The following is a 17,237-nucleotide window of genomic DNA, read 5'->3' on the forward strand; positions in this document are numbered from 1 at the left end:
AGTGGCAAGCCTAAGGATGGTAGAGTGGAAGGAAAGAAAGATCTAGGTTTTTTCGGGACAATATATTTTTTTTCTCTTATGACAATTTTGAGCTAAGATGCCAACTCTGGAATTGCCTGCTTTCACGTGTCTTGTTATTTGTCTTTATTGATTGTCATTTTTAGTTTTCTGTTGCTTGAAGCTGAACATGTCCTTACTGATACCTTACCCTTCCTACCAAAAAAGTGTAGGAGGGGGAGCGCAGAGATCTCTGAGGGGGCGGTTGAGGACAGGCTTTTGTCACAGGTAGGAAAAGGTCCATAGCTGTCCAAGGACATGAAGGACAAGTGTTCCCTGAGATTCTTTCCCAATGCAGAAAAGTTTAGCTGGTCATGGGCCTATGCTATATACTAAGTACTAGTCATATAGTCTTGGACCATCCCTCCGAATTTGGTGAGCTTCAGTTTACCCATCTGTGAAATGGGATAACAACACCTTCGTCACTTGGTTTCATGAGGATCAGATTTGATTGTGCATGTGAACTTGCTTTGGAAACTTTAAAGGGCAGCTCTGGTGTAACGTCAGAGCCTAGCTTGGTGTCGGGCACATAGTAGGTGTGCTCAGTAAATATTCGTTGGGTCGATGGGCGGTGCCCGTTTGTTCGCATCAACGGTTGTTGTTTGCTTTGCGCTGTGAGCTTGGGGGTTGGGCCGCTGTCTGACGAATTGCTCCACAGAGCACCTGCTCCAGACAAAACTTAAAGGAGGCTTTTATTAGATGCTTTCTTCTTGGCGGTGATGTATTAGGTACTGCAGCCTGGATGGAGAATTCAGCTTTTGTTTTCCATGTATTTTCCGCTAAATATGCTGTGACAAGGTGTCTGTTTTGGTCAGGGACGCTGTCAATTATTCCTCTCCCATCCCGACTTTCTCTATGATTTAGGGTGTGAAGACATCTGGTGGCTTTAACCTATCCCTGTTGTGTGAGATGCTTTGGCTCCAGTCAACAGGGCTGTGTCCAAGGCAGCCTGGACCCCTGTGAACTCCCAGGCTGCTGAATCAGTCATCTGCCAGGTGACAGGTGGTGTCTTTAAGACATTGTGGAGCAAAAGGAGACAGTCGCACCTGGCCCCTTCAAAGCCTCCCTAGGCCAGACAAACCAGGAAACTATCTGCTTCCTTCAGGCTTGTCCCCTGTAACATCATCCACTTTTCCTACTCCTTATCCCTGGTTCTTATTTCACGCATCCACTTCTGGATTTAATCGACTCTCCTGGATTTAATCCTGGCCCACCGTGTGTCTCCTTGATTCTCTGACACTAAGCTCTCCCTGCTTTCGTCCTGCTGTGCTCCGTGCCACACTGGATGTGAAACACGCAGAAACACCACTGAGGGCCTACAGGTAGGCATCCAAGAAAGACTAGTTTCAGGTTGCTCCCCAAAAGGAATGATATTGGAATAAGACAGGAGAGAAGAGGAGGTGCTCAGGAGCTAGAAAGCATATGACTAGTGAGACTGGAGCCACTGCAGTCTTGATGGCTTCATGAGTAACAGAGACGTTGAACATATATTTAAAGACCAAGACATAGATTGCGTAACACTGATGAAATAGGATGCGGCAGTGCGGGGCGCAGTGTGTGGCAGCAATGAGAGCACAGCCAAGAGGAAGAGAGGCAAAGAACTTCCTGACGCTGAGGAGGCAAAACCGTGGGCTGGAAACAGTGGGGTCGACTGTAAAGAACAGGCACCAGGCTCAGAAGATAGGAGTTTGAGACCTGCTCCGTCTCTTACTCTTTCTGTGGTCCAAAAACCCCTTGTGCCTCAGTCTCCTCATCTGTCAAGGGAGACCCCAGCCCTTCTGGCCTCACGGGGTTATTGCCCATTTTTGATGATCTAAAATGAACATGCAATAGTACAGACAATACTGTAAAAGTATAATGTACATTAAAGCCCTTGGCATCTTTGGTTTCTTTCCGTATGTTTGATATAAACCTTGGCTGAGACGGTTCCTAGGTTCTTCCTTTTCTCCCTCAAGCTGCCACCTCTCCTCCCCTGTGGCAATGATGAGAGTTATGGGCATGGCCTTGAGGAGGACATTCCTTAGTCAGCAGCAGGAATGGTGACAGCTCCTTAGAATGGGTTACAGAGCATCCCACACCCCAAGCGAGGGCTCAGCAGTTCAGTTGTGAATATACACAGCTTTTGAAGAGCTGGATTAAAGACACGGACGGTCTTAATTTACAGGCACAGGTCAGTTTGGAAGAAAAAATGAGCCAGTGAGGAAAACTGGCTTGAAAATAGGTCAGCATCTCATATATTCCTAGAGTTGGGAGGAGACCTAGCCGTTGCCTGATGGATGGCTGCCCGGAGTCTGACGGAACCCTGCAAGTAAGGGGCTCCCGGCCTCAGGACGCAGCACCCCGGCTGGACCGCTGGTTTCTCCCCTCATGCATCCTACTGCCTCATCCTCCGCCTCACCTATTCCCCCACCTCTGTCCTGTGAGACCCACAGCACACGTTTATGCCCTTTTCCACAAGACCATCCATCAAATGTTTCTCTCTCTTTTTTAAATTTTTTTAACATTTCTGGACCTCTCCATTTGTTTCTGTTTAACTACTCTCTTTTAGACATACTCAACATATTCAACTCAACTTGTTCTAACTTAATTTTCTAATGAGACATTTTTTTAAGCACCAGCACTTAATAAATCTTTTTTTTAAAGATGGGCACCTGAGCTAACATCTGTTGCCAATCTTTTTTTTTTCTTCTTCCCAAAGCCCTCCAGTACATAGTTGTATATTCTAGTCGTAGGTCCTTCTGGTTGTGCTGTGTGGGACGCCGCCTCAGCATGGCTTGACGAGCAGTGCCATGTCTGCGCCCAGGATCCAAACCGGCAAAACCCTGGCCCGCTGAAGCAGAGCGCATGAACTTAACCACTTGGCCACAGGGTGGGCTCCTAATGAAACCTGTCATTTTAAGTGCATTGTATATTCATACACAGTTGTAAGGAATAATACAGAGAGATCCCATGTGCCCTTTACTTAGTTTCCCCTAGTGCCCAGCAGCTGGTAAATATTTGCTGAATAAGCAAATTGACTCCCAGAAACATGAAATTGGCTGCTTGATTCAGGCAGTGTTGTGCTGGGTCCTGCGGCATAATGAGGAGGAACATGAGGGGATATGAACCACGACAAGAATCGCCCCCTGCCCCGTGCAGATCCCAGGGCCCGACTCTGGGCACGGCCCGGTCCATCTGCTCTTCTCTCTGGGCCTTACCCTCTGGGGTGCCAGGTCCTCTGCAAGTCAGCCCCAGTGGGACCAGCTGGAGTTTTTTCTGTCACAAGCCTGTTTCAGAGGCGAGCCAGAGCATATGAACCCTCCCCTCACCCAACCCAGACACACACACCATTTCCTACATTTCCTAAAGGAAAGCCATTTTTGTACCTGTCAGAGGTGGACGAGAACTATCCACATATTCAAATCCACCTCTCATGACAGTTCTATTTTTCCTGCCTTGGTTTAAAAATATTACTTTTTCATCAAAATTGAAAATAGCAACAAAGGAAACCTGAGAACTAGGTGAGGTTGGGTAGGAGTTAGCAATGCTCCAGAGATGAAAGCAAAATATTTTAATACTGTGGCCAGCAGCTCGTGTGGGCACGCACCCACTTCCTGCCTCCCCACCCCCACCCCCACGTCGCCACCTCATCCTTGCCTCACAAAACTCAGCTGGGTTTTTCCCATGGCTGCTGTGCACAGGACTGGCCCACACGAGCCCAGATGGCTGCCTTTATGATGGCTCCGTGATGCCTCATTACCCGTATTATGTACTAGTATGTGCGTCACATGTTAAATGAACGGTATTGACTGTGCTACGGTAATGGATTGGCTAGTTACTCTCTTTCAGAGCAGTTACTCAGGCTTGCCATCTGGCGAATCTAATAACCAGGTGGTGAACCTAAATAACCTCACTTTGACGAGGGTAGAAGGGACCCCAGTTGGCTCTGTTCATGCCATCTGCAGCCTCCTTCTTTTGGAGCGAGATGTCCAGAGAATCAGAGTCATGTTATTTCTTAATCGAGTAGCTATTTGTATCAGAACACTCCCACTTCATTTATGCAGTACTCTGCTCTCTGGCATCTTCACCAATTTAGAGTATGTGCAGGAGCAAGGAGGCAAAGCCAAAAAAGGCTGTGTGCAGCGGAGACGCAAGGAGGCCCGAGCCCTAAAGTTCCTGGACCTCCCTCACAAGAAGCTCCCTGGAGCCTCCACTCAGAAAATATTTACTCTTACCACTCAGTGAGAACCACGGAGTTCATGGGATTCCCAAGGATTCAGTATATTGGAAGCTGCAGAGTAGAGGGGAAGGGAAGGGGATAACAGCAGACGCTTTGACAAATAATGAGGAATGCCTCAAGATGCTGAAACTATTGAAAGCAGATCTAAGAACGAAAAATGCAGCAAACTGGCGTGGTTTAGGGAGGGGCAAAGTGTGCTACAGCCCTTGACTATTACCCAAGGACGCCACAGTGCAATAATGGATACAACACAATAAACCCGTGTCTTCAGCCTTGTTAATTACGATCAGCAGACAGCACTTTAGGGGCAGAGCCCTATGTCATCCATCATGGAGATGTCCTCTTCAAATGGTTACAATAACAATGTTAGACACTTAGGGAATTAAACACGCAGGTCTTTCAGAAAAATCATGGATCCACGAGTAAAGTGAATTCAGATATTACATAAGGTTTTTGCAAAGACCTGTATTTTCATTATCATAAAATAAGCTTCATTGAAGAAAATTTAGGAAAATATATAAGCAAAAAGAAGAAAATAGAACATAGCTATAACCCTCACCTCCAAGATATAATCAGTGTTAATATTTTGTTTGCTGTCTTATATTTGTATTAAATTTGTATTATATTTCACAGGTATGTCTATATTTGTATCCATTCATCTATCTGTCACCAGCCTGCCTACCTAATTAGTTGGAGCTGATACATAAGAAACTGAATCACACCACTTTGTAACTCGCTTTTACACCCCATTGGTGCGCAGTAAGAAGCTTTTCATGCTGATAAGTAAACCTCTTCAGCATCATTTTCTCGACTGCACTGTATTCCGTGATATGATGGCAATCCAAGGGGGCATGGTAATTTAGTCATGACTCTAAAAAGCATATACTGCACAGCAATATCTGGGAAATAAAAAACTGTGACCCTTATGAACAAGCAGGCGTGGAGACATCCTCTTTAACCCCCGCCAGACCATGCCACTGCTGCGGTAACAGAATTGAAAGCTTCAAAGCTGGGCCTTTTCGTCTTCATGAGACACACCGGCTGCTTACTGCTTGTCAGGGACTTAGAACCTAGTGCCTGTGAGGATGCTATTGGCTGTAAATAACAGAAAACCCAACTCAAAGTAGCTTAAGAAATAAGAAATATTATCTCACATTATAAGAATCCTGGAGATAAGGCTGTTCCACAGCTTATCTCAAAGGTATCACCAAGGATTGTGTTCGTCCGTCTTTTTTTCTCTCCTCAGAGGGTCCTAAAATTTTGGCAGCTGTTCTAGGTGCCACATGAAGACGTGATAATGTCCAGAGACAGAAAAGGGGATGGTCTCTTCTTCGTGTCTCTTTAAAAAATTCTTATTTTTAATTGTGGTAAAACACACATCACTTAAAATTTACCACCTTAACCATTTTTAAGTGTGTAGTTTGGTAGTGTTAAATATATTACATTGTCGTGCAACAGATCTCCAGAACTCTTTTCATCTTGCAAAACTGAAACTCTGTATGCATTAAACAGCGGCTCCCACTTCCTCTGCACCCCCTGCTCTGACACCCACCCTCTGCTTTCTGTCTCTATGACTTTGACTGCTCTAGGCACCTCATGTAAGAGGAATCATACGGTATTTGTCTTTTTGTGACTGGCTTATTTCACTTACCATAATGTCCTAAAATTTCATCCATATCGTGGCACATGTAAGACTTTCCTTCCTCCTTAAGGCTGAATAATATTCCACTGTGTGTATATACCACATTGTGTTTATCCATCCATCAATGGACACTTGGGCTCTTGCCACCTTTTAGCTATTGTAATGCTGTTATGAACACAGCTGTGCAAACATCTCTTTGAAACCCCGCTTTCAGTGCTTTTGGCTCTATATCCAGAAGTGGAATTACTGGATCACATGGTACTCCTGCTTTTAATTTTTTTGAAGCATCTCTGTACTGTTTTCCATAGTGACTATACCATTTTACATTTCCATCAACAGTGCAAAAGGGTTCCCATTTCTCCACATCCTTGCCAATACTTGTTTTCTTTCTTTCTTTCTTTTTTTTTTGGTGAGGAAGATTGTCCCTAAGCTAACATCTGCTGCCAATCTTCCTCTTTTTGCTTGAGGAAGATTGTCACTGAGCTAACATCTGTGTCAATCTTCCTCTATATTATGTGGGACGCCACCACAGCATGGCCTGATATAACTCATTTGTTTAGACCGAGCAGCACATCCCTGGGCTGGGAGCCGGTCGGCCGGCCCCCACTACAGCATGGCCACACTGAGAGGGTAGACTGTGGCCCAGTTAGGAAGGAGGAGGCCACATGAGTGAATGTCACGCTCTGACTTCCTTTGACTATGTGGCCTAGTCGAGATGTGGGGCCCATGGTACTTTACCTCCTGAGCTGAAAGTTAGGCAATTTGCCTAAGCAAGGAAGCAGTATAAATCCCATTGTGTTTGTGCGTGTGTCCATGTAGATGTTGCCTAAGCTTAACCAAAAGAGTGCTCCACAATACGATCAATTTGAATAATTTGAGAAAGTGTTTTTCATGTAAATATAAAAAACAAGCAACAAAAAAGCTCTCATACTAAATCACCTCCTTACCTGATGAAGTATAAGAGAGAAGAGGAAAGAGATGGCCCACTCACAAAGAAACCTTTCATGGCCTCAGCATCCTTCCTCCTGGAGGGGTCTCCCCGACCCCACACACGTTTTCGGGACTTCAAATAGGAATGAAATGACTCTACATTGAATGCCACTGTTTGCTCCTCACGGTGAAGAGCAGTGCTTTTTAACTCTTAAACTCTACTGTGCTAACAGCTCACCTGGAGACGTTAAAATGCAGACTCGGGTTCGCCAGGGCTGGGTGGGGCCTGAGAGTCTGCTTTTCTAATCAGCTCCCAGGCGATGCTAATGCGGCTGGACTGAGACCCACAGTGAATAGTGGGCCTCAGTGGAGGGCTTGTAAACACCCAGATTGCTGGGCCCTGACACCAGATCGTCTGATTTCCTAGGTCTGGGCTGGGGCCCAAGGATTTGCATTTCTAACCTAAGTGATGCTGATGCTGTGGGGACCACACTCTGAAAACCACCTGTTTGGAGGACAGTCGCTGGAGCCCGGAGACTAGCTTTGTACCTAGAGGCCCACTGTATCCCTGTGTAACCTCAGCAAGTTGCCTAATCTCTGTACCTCAGTTTCCTTATCTGTAAATCAGGGATGATCGTACCACCTGGGTTGAGAGGTGCTGCCTATGAATTATGTAACGTTAACAGTCGATATTCGTCATTCTTTTCAACCAGGCCGGATTGAACTGTATATGTTTGCTGCTTTTTGGACAATCTTTCGGGAGGCGAGTACCGCTCTCCCCAGCATATTCTGAGAAGCCCTCTTCTTTCACTTGTTGTGCCCTAGAGCTCAAAAAAGCTCCCCAGAGCTACTTTTTTTCACCACGCTGTTGATTCCTCATTAAGCGCAGGGATGCTGAGCACCGCCAGCCTTTAACCTGGGAGCCCAGGAAATCCTTATAAATAAAGAATGCAGCAAAACCTAATGAGAACAGCATCGTTTCAGGCTGCAGCAACGAGACTGTCTCCCTCGGCTTCCCGGGAGGGCCTGCTCTCTGAAAGCTCAAAGTCGGTTCTGGCTAGCACGGATTAGAAAGAGCCGTTCCCAGCCTCCCAGGCGGCCCTCTGTCTGAGCGCTTTAATCAGAGGCCCGGCTGAAGTAAAGACAGGAAGTGAGCGGACCCCTGCAGCCAGGCTTTTTACCGGCCTGTGCCTTCAGGCTGGGGAGGGAGCTCAGCGGGCTGGCGGGCCTTTCAGGCGGAGCAGCCAGCAAAGGCCAGAGAGAGCAGAGGCAGTAAGGTGTGTGGCACTACCAGCTGAGGCCCAGCGTGGCTGGGATGTGAGGGGGTGACAAGGTGGGGCCCTAGGCAGGGCCAGGTCACAAAGGGACTTGACTACATGCTGGGAGGTGCCCATAGATTGAGGGAGAAGGGCTGTATTAGGATATTTTTGATTGCAAGTAACAGAAACCAGTTTGCCTTAGCCTAAGCTGAAAGGGGACTTTATTCAAGGACTCAGGCTGTTTCACAGAACCCAGGGGCAGGCTGCAGCATCCCTTGGGAAGGGGCTGGAAAGGGAGCAAAAAGGCATCCAGACTCATTCTCTCCCACTGCCATCCCCTGCCCCCATGTCAGCTTTCTCTGCTTGTACAGTCCACACGGGGCATCAGAAACATCTCTCCCACAGCACCCACGCTGAACTGTCTGGGATTGAACCATCTCAAGAGAGACTGCCCCTCTCTGAGTCCCAGTTTCAAATTTCTGGGAAGGAGGCTCTGATTGGCCTCGTGGGTCAGGTGCTCAGCACTGGTCTCATCAAATGCCGTGGTGGGGAGCAGAGGGACAGCTGCCCAAAATGGCTGCTGGGGGGTCAAGGGCCCGCAATAAAGGGCTTCTTCATGAACGAGGCTGACACTCAGAATGGACAACCTCAGAGCAAAGGCAGAGCAGACTTCGAGGTCCCTTCCCACCTGCAGTGCTCTGTGTGGACCCTGGTGTGGAACACCTGCTCTCTCCCAGCCAGCATGGGGGGGAAAGTGGAGCAGAGTGTGTGGGTGTCGGTTTGGGATGAGAGGATGGGGGCCTAGCTCCTGGCGCTTGTGACCTCTTTGAAAACAACATGGAGCTGTGGAAAGTGACACAGTCCAGAAATAGCAAAGAGATCAACCTGGCCACCAGCACCTTGGAAGCTGAGAAAATAAAGGACAAAAAACTACCAGGCAAACAGTTCTGCCATAGAACATGAAGAATGCTTCCCTAAAGATAGTCTTACATATCAGACAAAGGGCCAATTAATGGAAATCAAAATATAAGGCAACTTCACCCGCCCATGAGCTCACTCTGTTTTCTTTGTTCCTTCTTCCAGCTTCGGTTCAAATGCACACAGAATTTTACATAGCTTTGGAGAGTATAAACAACATTTTGTATTCCTTGTTACATAATGAGTAGTTTCCACTCTGCCTTATCATCTTCTTAACTATCTTTGTCGGTATGCCATCCTTCAAATTAAGTATATTATACTTTACTTAGCACATAATTAAGGTCTGATTTAAAATTTGAGAGTGTGGAGCTAGAGGCAGTCTTAGGAAATCATTAAGGCCAAGGAAAATGAAACTGGAGAGGAGAGAGATTTCCCGAAGGTCACTGATCTGTGAGTTCCAGGCCCAAGAGTAGATTTCGTTCATTTTCTTCATGTGTATGTTGATAGTTACCCACTTGATGTCAGGTGCCAGTACATGGGTCTCATCTCATTTCAAATCTCTTTTCACCACATTGCATGACCTAATTAACATTTGTTAGATGGGAGCCATTTCGTATTTTTTCTTAACAGAGGAAGGCGTGCTTTTTCATCTCACTGTCAGGAAAATAGAGGCTGTGGAGCTGAAATGAGTAACAGCAATTTTAAATCAGACTGCTTTCGTGACTGGTAGATAAGTCAGCGTGCAAAGACATTTCTGTTTCCCAGATTTGGCTTGCCGTCTCAATGCCCTTTGCAAACTCCGCAGGGATTTTAAGCTTTAAGTCTGGTTATAAGCTTATGCAAGCTGTTAGTCACCTTTTTAGATGAAAAGCACCACAGGATTATGCTGGAAAATGTTCCGTGCTTCACCACGGAGCCCTTCGGAGTAATTCAGCTATAGTATGATTTTGAGGGAGAAGTGATCGAACAAATATATTTCAAAACACATTTGCATTTGAAAATGGGAGTTTATCAGCTAAAAGAACTATTCTTGAAAGGTACACATGCAGGGCAAATTTAGAACAAGCAGAACAATTTAGACATGATAGCTACGAATCGCCCAAAAGCTTAAAATACTGAAGCTCTTGATCACGTGGAATCCTGGACATGGATTGAATCATGAATTTCTGGTGTTTTACTTTGGAAAATGTATTGGAAAAGGAAATCTTGTCACTGCTGTATCTCCACAGATCATTCCAAAACATTCTCAGCATGCATCTACCTGCTTGTAAACACCCATTTGACCAGAAACAAACCAGTGGAGGAGCCTAAGCTTCTGGTGTGGTGGAGAGAGTGGTCTCTGGAGTCAGCTTGCTTGGGTTGGTATCTTGGTTCTACCACTTACTGGATGTGTGACCTTGGCTGGGTCTCAGTTGGTGCATCTGCAAAATGGGGAGAATCTTCTTTAGCTCAGAATTGTTGTGTTAAATCGTGTAACACGGCACCTCTCAAACTTGAATGTGCACATGAATCACCTGGGATCATGTTAATCACTGCTGGATCACAGAGAAAGACAGACGCTGTCTGATCTCACTTATATGTGGAATCTAAAAAAGCTGAATCATAGAAGCAGAGAGTAGACAGCGGTTGCCTGGGGCTGGGCGGTGAGGGAGATGTTGGTTAAAGGGCGCGAACTTCCAGTTACAAGAGGAATAAGTTCTGGAGATCTAATATGCAGCATAGTGACTGTAGTTAACAATACTGCATTAGATATGTAAAAGTTGCTCAGAGAGTAGATCTTAAATACTCTCACCATAACAACAACAATAACAACAATAAAAGGGTACTTATGTGAGGCGAAGGATGTGTTAACTAACCTTACTGTGGTAATCATTTCCCAACATATATATGCATCAAATCGTCACATTGTACACCTTAAATTTACGCAATGTTATATGTCAATTATATCTCAATATAAAGCCGGGGAAAAAAAGATACAGTATGTCTAGGGTGTGGCCTGCTATTCTGGATTTCTAACGAGCTCCAGATAAGGCCTGCGTTGCTAGTCTCCAGGCCACGCTTGGAGCAGAGGGTATGCAAAGTGTCTGTTCCGTGAGGAACATTCGATAGTGCTGGTTGTTATCCGCTGGATGGATTTCTCCTTGTCTTTCTTTCCTACCACACTGCCATCGTTTCTGCCTGCCCAATCTTCTTATTTGTTCCTTTCTGTTCTTGAGAAGTCTTCCAGACCTTTCTGTTCTAGCTACACCTGTCAGGTTCTCATACAGATGTACCTGTGGTGTGGATATGTGTAAGGATGATGGCAGAGATGCTGAAATGGTCACACTCAGATATGGCAAAAGGAGTTCCATCTCGACCATGCCTTACACCATGACCTACACTTGCCAATTAAAGGGAACTCAGTCTTCCCTGGGTTAAAATGGCCTTTGGAGCAATCAGTCAGTCAATTTAAAGTTCAGGCTCACTGTTGGAGCTTTCAGAGGGTCTCCCCCTACCTTCTCCAGTCCCCAGTGCCTTCAATCAAGGGCAGCTTCCACATCCTTACATCCTGCAGGGAGAGGCTCCTGTCCGAGCGCTGTGCTTCTCTATCAGCCTCTTCTGACCTCCACTGGCCTCTTTGTAGCCCCAGCCCCTGTCCTGTGCACCTACTACTGACACACCCACAATGGGGCAATTCTGGGTTTGCTCTCTTGGTACCTTCAGGGCTTGGTGGTCCCTACTTGTTGACTCGACCCCATCTCAGACCTCACTGGCCTTCTAGATCCTCTGAGTGTCAACCACAGCCTTCATCTGGTCACTTGACTTCTCACAATGGTCCCCTTGCTCTCAATTCTGCATCCTTCTATGTCCCTTAGCAGGTGCAGGCGAGAACTTCTGGACACCTCCCATACCATGTATGAGCAGAGGCATTCAGGGGCACCTCATCTGGACCTCTCTCTTCCTGAACATCCCACCTTGTCATTTCTACTTGCCGTGGCCACCCCTTGGTGGCACAGGTGCAGCATGAGGTGGTCTTGTCCAAAATTCAAAACAGAAAGTGCCTGGATCCTGCTCTGGTTCAGATTCTCCTTCTTTCCCCTCAGAGTTTCTCCCTGAGCTAAGGCTCAGAGGTAGGGGTCTCAGGCAGCTACTTCTTCCCAGGTTCATCCTTTCCAGAACTCTCCACTTTCTCCCAGGAACGGTATCTGCTTTCCCTTCTGTCTGTTGGAAGTTGCTATATGTTGCATCTTTCTTCTTTCCTACTTCATGGACTCTTTGTTCTAGATGGCTCCGTCCTATTGCCCCTTCCCTGAGGCAATAAACCTCATGCTCCGGCCACCATAATGGAAAGGAAATATGGGAAGGGAATTTTTTTGCTTATTGAGAAGGGAAGTTAGATTAAAAGATATTTAAAAAATACTATCCTTATTATATATTATAGCTGTTGCATATACAATGAGTGAAAAATAGACCTCCTTTGCTCCTTTCCTTTGTCCTTAGCAGACATTACCAGTCTATCACGTTACACAGCCTAGGAAACCTTCTTATCCCGGTGTTCCAGGCAGCCAGGAGCAATTGACAAGAGCTGGCCTTGGAGATGTAGACTTTGTTCCATCACCAGTAGGCAGTCCACCTTGAGGAAGGTAAAGAAAACAAGCAGGATCTAAACCTCACATCCAAATAGGCAATGCACGTTTTAAGTTTGGGAACTAAATAATTGGAAATCACTTTAAAGTGTGGAATCATTACTGCATCCCCACAAAATGATCATTCAGCCTCTGTTCGTAGAACTCTAATGATGAAGAGATCACTGCCCATTAACAGTGAGTTGCATTTTTAGACTATTCTAAGTAGAATTCTAAGTAGTAGAAAGACATTCGGCATGTTGCACTGAAACCTGCTGCTTGCAGCTGTCCCCTACACGTAATGTGTTTAATTCCTGTCCACACGGTTGGCCCTTCAACTATTTGAAGGCAGCCGCTATGGCTCCCATTACTGTCTCTTCTCTAGGTTCAGTCTGCCCAGCCTCCTCACCAGCTTGGTGGCTCCCCTCTGGACCCTTCCCCATTTGATGAGCCATCAAAAGCTAGGGAGGTAACTTTGATGGAGGATCTCCCCACCCGTACTGCGTTTTTGTTTTTGTTTTTGACACAGAAGTTGCATGTAAAGGGTCTGATTGCTGGGGATGTGTAATGGTCCCTGTCCCCTGCAGCCTGATGCTGTGTTCTCAGAAACTCTGGCTTGTCCTAGGGCACATCCTCTTTTCCTTCCCTTCCCCACCACACACACACACGCACACACACACATTCTCCTCTCAACCCCCAGATGACACACACCCCCTTCTAGGAGGCATCATTTCTCAGCTGGCTACTCAAAGCGGCAGCCTGCACGTGCTTATTTTACTACTTGCCTGTCCAAACTACAGGCTTAATGAGGAGGCTATAGAAGAAGACATTTTCAGCCCAAACAGGGCCATGGAAATCACTCTGTTTTGAGAGATCTGTGAAAGCATCCTGTTGAAAAGAGTTGGGAAAGTCCTAAAAAGGACTTGCTAATGCCTCCTCAGTTTTGTCACCATCAGACATCTTGACGTGGCTTGTTAGGGTGGGAACCCCACAGAACCTTGTAGGCCGGGGTTAAGGAACCATCACTAATAAGAACGATAAGAAAAAGAGCCAACAAGATTGAGCACATTCTATGCGCCTGGCCCTGTTCTGCCTGCTTTACATCATGAACTAATTTAATATTCACAAGTTGGGCCTCTTGCCCAAGGTCATGAGCTACTAAGCAGTGGAGCCAGTCCGAGCCACGTGCTCTGGCTCCAGAGCTCCTGCCATAAACAGCACGTGACACCAGGTATTAATGGCATTGTCTCCAATAACGCCCAGACAGGTTAAAAGACATAAGTAAGCAAATTTGCTAAGTTGTAAAGCAAAACTTCCCAAACTTATGGTTAATGTCTCCACGTCTCAGTTCTTTCATTTGTGAAATGTGCTAATCTAAATTAGTGGTACCATTTACATAAATATAAATTGTGCTAAAAATAAATTTTTTCTTACTCTGTTTCCCCCAAACACATAATTTCAATTATTTTAGAAACAAAACCACGTCATTCATTCAAATTTGACATTGAGTTCTGTTCTACCAAGATCCCTGTGGTTTCGAGAGTTTCTTTAGGGTTTCAATGGGGTTTCGTCCTGTTGGGTCCCTCGCATGCGCCACACTCATGTGGCTTCTCCCAGTTTAGAATGTCTCCTCTCTCCTCACTGTCCACCCAAATTCCACGCAGACTTACAAGTTTTCCCCCAGCCCATCTTCTCCATGAATCTCCAGACTGCTTTACCCCCCTCTGAGCTCTCCTGTGTCTTAAAGTGAACACAAGCCAGTTGTATTCCATCAACAAACATTTCTGAGCATTTATTATGTGCCTAGAATGATTCTAAACTAGGATTTCTCAAGCACGGCACTATTGGCATTTTGGGTGGTATGATGGTTAATTTTATGTGTCAACTTGACTGGGCCATGGGGTGCCCAGAAATTTGGTCAAACACTACTCTGGGTCTTTCTGAAGGTGTTCTCCAGGAAAGCAGAATGCCCTCAGTAATGGCGTGGGCTGCATCCAACCAGTTGAAGGCTTGACTAGAACAAAGGCCTCACCCTTCCCTGAGTAAGAGAGAATTCTCCTGCTTGATGGCCTTGGAGCTGGGATGTAATGAGCTCTTCCTGGTTCTGTAGCAATCTGCTGACCTTCAGATTTGAACTGGGAGATCAGCTCTGCAGATTTTGGACTTGCCAGCTTCCGTAAGAGCATGAACCAATTTCTTATGATAAATCTCTTTACTTATATATATATATAAATATGTATGCAATATAAAATTATTATAATATATTTATAATATAAATACTATAAAATATAAATAAATATAAATCATATTATGTATTATTGGTTCTGTTTCTCCGGAGAACATTGTCTATCACAGGTGAGATAATTCTTTGATGTGGGCCTGTCCCATGCATTGGATGTTTAGCAACATCCTGGCCTCTACTCACTTGATGCCAGTAGCACCCACCACAGCCCAGTTGTGACAATCAAAATGTGTCCAGACACCCCTAAATGTCCCGTTGGGGGAGAAAATTGCCTTGGTTGAGAACAGTCTAGGCAGGTGGGAGAACCCAGGTGAAGCTTCTGCTGGCGTCTCTGCTGCTAAGGATCTCACGGTCTACTTAGGAGTCAGCGCTGACAGTCAGGAATCAATATGGGGACAATGAAGTGCTAACTTCTGAAACATGTTGTAATCCAACTTCTGGCTAAACTCATGATTTTCTTTTTTGGGAAGGAGTAGAGAGAAACTGAAGCAACCTTCATTTTATTTTATATTTTTGGTGAGGAAGATTCTCCCTGAGCTAACATCCTTTGCTAATCTCCCTCCTTTTTTCTTTTTGGATGTGAGACACCATCACAGCATGGCCACTGACAGATGAGTGGTGTAGGTCCACACCCAGGAACCAAACCCAGGCCACAGAAGCAGAGCTCACCAAACTTAACCACTAGGCCACCGCGACTGGCCCAAAGCAACCTTATTAGAAAAGGTGGAAGGTTTCTTTCATTGGAGAAGGAGAGGCATGTGGAATATGAAGAAGGAAAAATTGTAGTGCTCTGCCTTGTTTGTCTCAGATAAGTGTAAATTCTTAAGAAGTTATTACTTTTCAAGTATTGAAAGATTAGTTAAGGAGAGGGAAATCACCCACATGTCTCAGCTCCACTGACTAACTCTAGTGAGCCACAAATCTTCTGTCGAATCCACTGATAAATTTCACTCAAGTCTTGATAGTTTAGAGAAATTAAATGATTCTTCAAATGAATCCATAATCCATCATTGCCCTGGACACATTGAATAACAGAATTCTGGGAGCGTAAGTTTAAGAGACAATCCTTCAGTCTTTCCCCAAACAGTTTTATTGCTGAAATGATTCATGCATTGGCAGTCACTGAAATTGATCATTACTAATTTATATTCTTTGCAGACAGAGCTTTGGAGGATCTTTCCCTCAGTTGTTCAACGTCAGTTGTCCAATGCAAGTTGCCAGCTGTTCGATGAAAATTTTGTTCAATTCTCCAAGAAATTCACAGTCTCAAAAACATTCCGAAGCCTGCTGGGAGTTGAGAGGTGACTCTGTATGCTAGTTTAGTGAGCTGTACTTGGTTGAGTATATAATGCTTTAAAGCTAATCTGAGACACAATGGGACAATCAATAGCAATTCACAGTGTGCTGAACAGTAAGATTTAATATTAGCTTAGTCTTGCGACAAGAGGCAAGACACACGTCAAATGCAGTGGGGCACAGCCAGAGGTGAAAGCCTTTCAGCTGCATTCAGCAACAGCATCGTCCTGAACTGGATGCTGGAGCTGGCCTGGGTGCTTGGGCCATGACTCAGACCTGGACTCCAGCACCTCTGCTCTCCTCGTCCATTGTCACTGTGAAGTGGGGCTGATGTAAAAAGAGTTGATTTCTACCCTACCAAGTCACAGAACGGTTGGACTGGAAAGGAGTCGGGGGTCATGTGGTTCAACCCCTCATTTTACAGGTGAGGAGCTGCAAGTCAAGGGTGGTGATATAATAATTATAATTGTAAAGTTCACGTCTATGCAGTGTTATTGTCTGTCAGACACTGGGCCAAGTGCTCTATAGACATCTCGTTTTATCTCTATGAAGTAGACACTGTTATGATCCCATTGTTACAGATGAGGAAACCTAGGGTCACAAAGGGTTGGTCATTTGCCCAGTCACACTAAAGGTTAAAAATTGACAGCATTCAAATCTAGGACTCCTCCCTCAGTAGCCTAGTGCTTATTTTTACTTTGCCACTGGATTTTCTCATCTGTAAAGTCTCTTTCACTCTTTGCTCCGTTTTTCCCTCCCTCTCTTCAACACAGGGTGCTGAGCACTTAGACTGGACCAGGCACCACCCCAGGCTCTGAGAAAGCAGTCTCCTCCATTCCTGAGCCATTAGCCAGTCAGGGAGGCCAGACTAGGAGAGGTGGGTGTGGGAGCTAAGGTCTCCTTGTCTAGTCTTTCCCAAAAGCAGCACATGACGAACGGGGCCCTGGACCCACAGGCCTGGGACAGCCATTGGTGACCATGAGGCCTGCCTGAGCAGGGTAAAGGGCCAGGCTGATGGAAGGTGGCTATCACTGGAGTGGGCCCTGTCCCTGTGACTTCTCCTTGGGTG

The sequence above is a fragment of the Equus przewalskii genome, chromosome 1 (genome assembly GCF_037783145.1).
Source record: "Equus przewalskii isolate Varuska chromosome 1, EquPr2, whole genome shotgun sequence".
Lineage (NCBI taxonomy): Eukaryota > Metazoa > Chordata > Mammalia > Perissodactyla > Equidae > Equus > Equus przewalskii.